The sequence below is a fragment of the Bubalus bubalis genome, chromosome X, assembly GCF_019923935.1.
Source record: "Bubalus bubalis isolate 160015118507 breed Murrah chromosome X, NDDB_SH_1, whole genome shotgun sequence".
NCBI classification, from domain to species: Eukaryota; Metazoa; Chordata; class Mammalia; order Artiodactyla; family Bovidae; genus Bubalus; species Bubalus bubalis.
The window spans coordinates 48,034,210-48,041,178 of NC_059181.1; the positions used below are offsets into that span (position 1 = coordinate 48,034,210).

Genomic DNA, 6,969 nt, shown 5'->3' on the forward strand with positions numbered 1-6,969 from the left:
TCTTCTTAATATCTTCTGCTTCTGTTAGGTCCATACCATTTCTGTCCTTTATCGAGCCCATCTTTGCATGAAATGTTCCCTTGGTATCTCTAATTTTCTTGAAGAGATCTCTAGTCTTTCCCATTCTGTTGTTGTCCTCTATTTCTTTGCATTGATCGCTGAGGAAAATTTTCTTTTCTCTTCTTGCTATTCTTTGAAACTCTGCATTCAGATGCTTATATCTTTCCTTTTCTCCTTTGCTTTTCACTTCTCTTCTTTTCACAGCTATTTGTAAGGCCTCCCCAGACAGCCATTTTGCTTTTTTGCATTTCTTTTCCATGGGGATGGTCTTCATCCCTGTCTCCTGTAGAATGTCACAAACCTCCAGCTGTAGCTCACCAGGCACTCTGTCTATCAGATCTAGGTCCTTAAATCTATTTCTCACTTCCACTGTATAATCATAAGGGATTTGATTTAGGTCATACCTGAATGGTCTAGTGGTTTTCTCTACTTTCTTCAATTTACATCTCAATTTGGCAATAAGGACTTCATGATCTGAGCCACAGTCAACTCCTGGTCTTGTTTTTTTTGACTATCTAGAGCTTCTCCATGTTTGGCTGCAAAGAATATAATCAATCTGATTTCAGTGTTGACCATCTGGTGATGTCCATGTGTAGAGTCTTCTCTTGTGTTGTTGGAAGAGGGTGTTTGCTATGACCAGTGCATTTTCTTGGCAAAACTCTATTAGTCTTTGGCCTGCTTCATTCCATATTCCAAGGCTAAATTTGCCTGTTACTCCAGGTGTTTCTTGACTTCGTACTTTTGCATTCTAGTCCCCTATAATGAAAAGGACATCTTTTTTGGGGGGTGTTATTTCTAAAAGGTTTTGTAGGTCTTCATAGAACCATTCAACTTCAGCTTCTTCAGTGTTACTGGTTGGGGCATAGACTTGAATTACTGTGATATTGAATGGTTTGTCTTCGAAATGAACAGAGGTCATTCTGTCGTTTTTTAAATTGCATCCAAGTACTGTATTTCAGACACTTTTGTTGACCATGATGGCTACTCCATTTCTTTTATGGGATTCCTGCCCGCAGTAGTAGATATATTGGTCATCTGAGTTAAATTCACCCGTTCCAGTCCATTTTAGTTCCCTCATTTCTAGAATGTCGATGTTCACTCTTGCCATCTCCTGTTTGACCACTTCCAATTTGCTTTGATTCATGTACCTGATGTTCCAGGTTCCTATGCAATATTGCTGTTTACAGCATTGGACCTTGCTTTTATCTGTAGTCACATCGACAACTGGGCATTGTTTTTGCTTTGGCTCCATCCCTTCATTCTTTCTGGAGTTATTTCTCCACTGATCTCCAGTAGCATATTGGGCACCTACTGACCTGGGGAGTTCCTCTTTCAGTATCCTCTCATTTTGCCTTTTCATACTGTTCACGGGGTTCTCAAGGCAAGAATACTGAAGTGGTTTGCCATTCCCTTCTCCAGTGGACCACATTCTGTCAGCCCTCTCCACCATGACCCACCCGTCTTGGGTGGCCCCTCGAGCATGGCTTAGTTTCATTGAGTTAGACAAGGCTGTGGTCCTAGTGTGATTAGATTGACTAATTTTCTGTGAGTATGGTTTCAGTGTGTCTGCCCTCTGATGCCCTCTTGCAACATCTACTGTCTTACTTGGGTTTCTCTTACCTTGAATGTGGGGTATTTCTTCACGGCTGCTCCAGCAAAGTGCAGCCGCTGCTCTTTACTTTGGACGAGGGGTAATTCCTCACAGCCACCCCTTCTGACCTTGAACGTGTAATAGCTCCTCTAGGCCCTCCTAAGCCCGCGCAGCCACCGCTCCTTGGAGGTGGGAATTGCTCCTCCCAGCCATGGCCCCTGACCTCAGACGTGGGCTAGCTCCTCCCGGCTGCCGCCCCTGGCCTTGGACTCAGGCTAGCTCCTCCTGGCTGTTCCTGTGCTGTCGCAGCCTGGCACTCTTCTTCTAAGGGACCTCTGTAATTTGAATGTTATTGTGTTTGATATTGTCCCAGAAGTCTCTGAGACTAGCCTCAGTTCTTTTCATTCTTTATTCTTCTCTTCAGAAGTCATTTCCAACATTTTGTCTTCCAGCTCACTGATTCGTTCTTCTGCTTCAGATAGTCTGCTATTGTTTCCTTCTAGAGTGTTTTCAGTTTCAGTAATTGTGTTGCTTATCTCTGTATGTCTGTTCTTTAGTTGTTCTAGGTCTTTGTTAATTGATTCTTGCATTTTCTCCATTTTGTTTTCAAGGTTTTTTATCATCTTTGCTATCATTTTTCTTAATTCTTTTTCAGGTAATTTACCTATTTCCTCTTCATTTATTTGGACTTCTATGCTTCTAGTTTGTTCCTTCGTTTGTTTAGTATTTCTCTGCCTTTTCAGTTGTTGTTGTTTTTTTTAACTTATTGTGTTTGAGATCTCCTTTTCCCAGGCTTCAAGGTTGAATTATTTTTTCCTTTTGGTTTCTGCCCTCCTAAGTTTGGTCCAGTGGTTTGTGTAAGCATTGTATAGGGTGAGATTTGTGCCGAGTTTTTTGTTTGTTTGTGTGGTTTTCCTCTGATGAGCAAGGCTTAGTGAGGTGGTAATCCTGTCTGCTGATGACTGGGTTTGTATTTTTGTTTTGTTTGTTGTTTAGATGAGGCATAGTGCACAGGTTGCTACTGGTGGTCAGGTGATCCCAGGTCTTGTTCAAGTGATTTACTTTGTGTGATTTCTCACCATTTGATACGCCCTAGGGTTAGTTCTCTGGTAGTCTAAGGTCTTGGAGTCAGTGCTCCCGCTCCAAAAGCTCAGGGCTTGATCTCTGGAAATTTATACTGTTCTTGAAACCCTTCTAAGCTGGTTGAATGGAGTAAAAAAGGAAGAGTCCACATGACGCAGTCTGTATATGAAGGATTGTCCTGGTTTTTTTGGCTGTGCTGGGTCCTTTTTGCTGCATGGGCTTCTCTCTAGTTGCAGCAAGCGGAGGGGACTCTCCTTGCAGTGTGTGGGCTTCTCCTTGTGGTGGCTTTTCTTGTTGTGGAGAATGAACTCTCCAGTGTGCAGGCTTCAGTAGTTGTGGCTCCCAGGTTCTAGAGCACAGACTCAACAGTTGTGGTGCACAGGCTTAGTTGCTTCGTGGGAGGTTGGATCTTCTTGGACCAGGGATCAAACCTGTGTTTTTGCAGGCTGCAGTGCAATGGGTATGTCATGTGCATGTGCTGGGGGAAGATTCCCCATTCTCGACTGGGTAATTTCCCCCTTTTGAAGTCGTTTGTTTGTGCTACTTCTTTTAAGAAGTAGCCCCAACGTGAAAGAAAACTGTGTATATCTTTGAATTTACTGTAGTTGGAATTTGTCAAGGTTCTTGATTTGTAAACTTATGTCTTTCATTAGATTTGGGAAGTTTTTGAACACTACTTCTTCCAGTATTCTTTCTTTCCCTTTGTTTCTCATTTCTCCCTCTAAGATTCCCATAGTGTGTATGTTGGTTGCTTGATTTACTTCAGGTCCCTTCAATTCTGTCCACTTTACATTATCATTTTTTCTTTCCACTTTATAAATTTCACAATTTATAAATTTCAGTTAGCCTAACTTTAATTCACTGACTCTTATTTCTCCATGATTAAATATGCTATTGAATCCCTCAGATGAATTGTTTTTCAGTTTCTCTGCTTTTTAACTCCAGAATTTGTATTTAGTTCTTTTTAATAATTTGTTTATTGATGTTCAAAACATTTTGATTACATTTTCTTCCTGATTCTCTTTAGTTTTTTTCTCCATGTTTTCCTTTAGCATTTTGATCATATTTAATATAGTTGTATTGAAGTCTTTGTTTAATAAGTCTCATATCTTAACTTCATTTCTGTCCATCAATTTTATTCTTTTGAATAGGCCATACTTTCCCATTGCTTTGTATATCATGTGATTTTGTTGTTGTTAAAAACTGAACATTTGATTGTTGTAATATGGTAACTCTGGCAATCTTTCTCAGGGTTTACTGTGTTGTTGTAGCCTTTGTTAGAAGGCTGGAGTAATCCATATGTTCAGTGATTATTCAAAGTTATTTTTGAAAAGATTGTATTCCTTGTCATGAATGGTCTCTGCAGTCTCTATTCCTTTAGCTCTTGTTTTACTAGTGTTTTGACAGAGAGTTCCTTGAATACTAGGAGCTAAAAACAAAATTAAATGCCAATAATAAAAGAAAAGCACCCTCAGCATTCTCCCGGTGGTCCAGTGGTTAAGAATCCACCTTGCAATGCAGGAGATACTGGCTCAAACCCTGGTCCAAGGAGGTCCTACATGCCTCGGTAAACTAAGCCTGTGTGCCACAACTATTGAAGCCTGTGTGCCTAGAGCCTGTGCTCTGCAGGGCTCAATGTCACTGCAATGAGAAGCCCATGCTTGCCACAACTAAAGAAAGCCCACGAGCAACAACAAAGAGCCAGCACAGTCAATAAATAAATAAATATTAAAAAAAAATATGCCTTACAATGCAGGAGACGTGGGTTCAATCACTGGTCAGGGAACTAAAATTCCACATGCCACAAAGAAACTAAGTTTGCACGCTACAAATACCGAGCCTGTGCATGTCACAACTTACAGAGTCCATATGCCACACCAAAAGTTCCTGCATGACACATGGAAGATCCTGTATGCTGCAACAAAGACCTAATGCAGCTCAATAAATATTTTTAAAAAGAAGAAGAAAAAAGAAAAAGCAGCCTCTTTCAAAACAAAACAAAATCCTAAACACTTCTCGCAGTCCTTACAGATTGGTTTTGTGCTGGGGCAATCTAACACTTAGTCAGGTTTATGCTAAGCCTGTGGTGAAACTTAGTGTGATCTGAATTCTAAGTTAGGCAAAATAGAGGCAAGTTGCTTGCATTAGTCCTTCAAGTAGATCTCAGAAAACTTAGAACAGACACATATAATACTTTGCAAATAAAGTATTATCTGCTCCCTCTAACCAGGGACCAGGATCCCACAGTGGGAGCATGAGCTTTTACCATTCTAAGACTTCTACCAGTGCTTGGCAGCATAGAGTAATATGCGCTCCTCTCCCCCTTTCCCTCTCTTCCCCTCTCGCCTTCCACCTCCCCCTCCCTTACTGAGACTCACTGCCTCTACTACTGCTGTGCCACAGCTGCAGCTGGAACCAGCACACAGCCATGGCCGAGAACCCCAGCTTGGAGAACCACCTCATCAAGAGCTTTAAGAATAAGGGCCTTGATGTGGAGACAATGTGAAGATACATAAATGAAATGACTGTTCAACTGCAAAAGAACAAAGAGATGAACAATTACTGAAAAAAGAAATGTTCCCCAAGAAAAAATTTAGAAGATTCAGATGCTGATGCTGATTTTAAAGCACACAATATAATACTAGAAACTATAATGCAGAATGCCACAAGTGATAAATACCCCGTGGCCCAGTTGAGTGCTATATAGGCTGCAAGAAAACTTTTATCCAGTGACAGAAATCCACCAGGTGATGATCTAATAAAACCTTGGATTTTACCAATTCTAGTGAAGTGTCTAGAAAGGGATGATAATCCTTCATTACAGTTTCAAGCTGTATAAGTGTTAACTAATATAGCATCAGGAAGTTCTGCATAGACTCAAACTATCATACATATTTAATGCTGTACCTCTTTTTCTAAGACTTCTCCTTTCAGCCACATCAGAATGTTTGTGAGCAAGCAGTATGGGCTTTGGGAAATATTGCAGGTGATGATCCTCAGAGTAGAGATTATGTCATGTTCACTGAGAGTTGTCAAAACTCTTCTGTCTTTTATCAGTCCCTCCATTCTTATTGCCTTCTTTTGAAATGTCTCATGGATTAATGTCTCTGCAGAAATAAGGACCAACTCCATCACCTATGGAGACAGTCTGGAGATTTTGCCAGCATTGTGTGTCTTAATATATCATATGGACATAAACACTCTTGTGAATACTGTTTGGTGCTGTCACATCTGATAGATGGAGTTAAAGAGCAGATACAGATGGTTATTGATTCAAGGGCTGTGCCATTTCTTGTGTCCCTTCTGAGCCATCAGGAAATGAAAGTTCAAACAGCAGCACTGAGAGCAGGTGGCAACACAGTGACAGGTGCCAACGAGCAGACCCAGGTTGTTCTCAACTTCAATGTCCTGTCACACTTCCCAAATTTCTTATCACATCCAAAGAAGAAGATAAATAAGGAAGCAGTGTGATTCCTTTCCAACATTACAGCAGGCAACCAGCAACAAGTTCAAGCTGTAATAGATGTTGGATTAATCCTATGATTATTTATCAGCTTGCTAAGGGGGACTTTGGAACACAAAAGGGAGCTTTGGGGGCAATTAGCAACTTAATGATAAGTGGCAAAAAATATCAAGTTGAGTACTTTGTACAGCACAATACCACCATTATCTAATTTACTTTCAGTAAAAGATTCTCAAGTTGTTCAGGTGGTTTTAGATGGTCTATAATGGCTAGTGATGAAGCAAGCATGATAGCTGAAGTAATAAAGAATGCAGTGGTTTGGAGAAGTTTTACAGCAATATGAAAATGAAGACATATATTTAGCATTGGAAATCATAGGTCAGTATTTCTCTGGCAACGATATTGATGAAAATCCTAGACTCATTGTGAAGCAACACAAGGAGTTACTTACAACTTTGATCCAACAGCCAACCTTCAAACAAAAGAATTTATTTTTGAGTTCAATTGAGTGCAGCATCTTTCCCACATTCAATATGAAGCAGCACCAGATGGCTACCAAATGACAAGAACAACAACTACAAAAGGCTCCAAAACATACATGCCCCCTTGTTTTGATACTTCTAAAGCAAGCCATGTGTCAATCACTCTGCAAAGGCCACGTCACTATAAAGGCATATGATTGCCTAAACTGTTTTAGAATTCTCCTTTAACAACCTCAACTACCCTATTTTCCCTGTTCCCTGGTGCCACATGCTGACAAATGCAGTATCCA

General features: G+C 40.5%; 1 pseudogene; it reads left to right on the forward strand.

Moving 5' to 3' along the window:
* The first annotated feature begins 5,162 nt into the window (after positions 1-5,162).
* On the forward strand, positions 5,163-6,705 carry LOC102407078 (annotated as a pseudogene).
* The last annotated feature ends 264 nt before the right edge of the window (positions 6,706-6,969 follow it).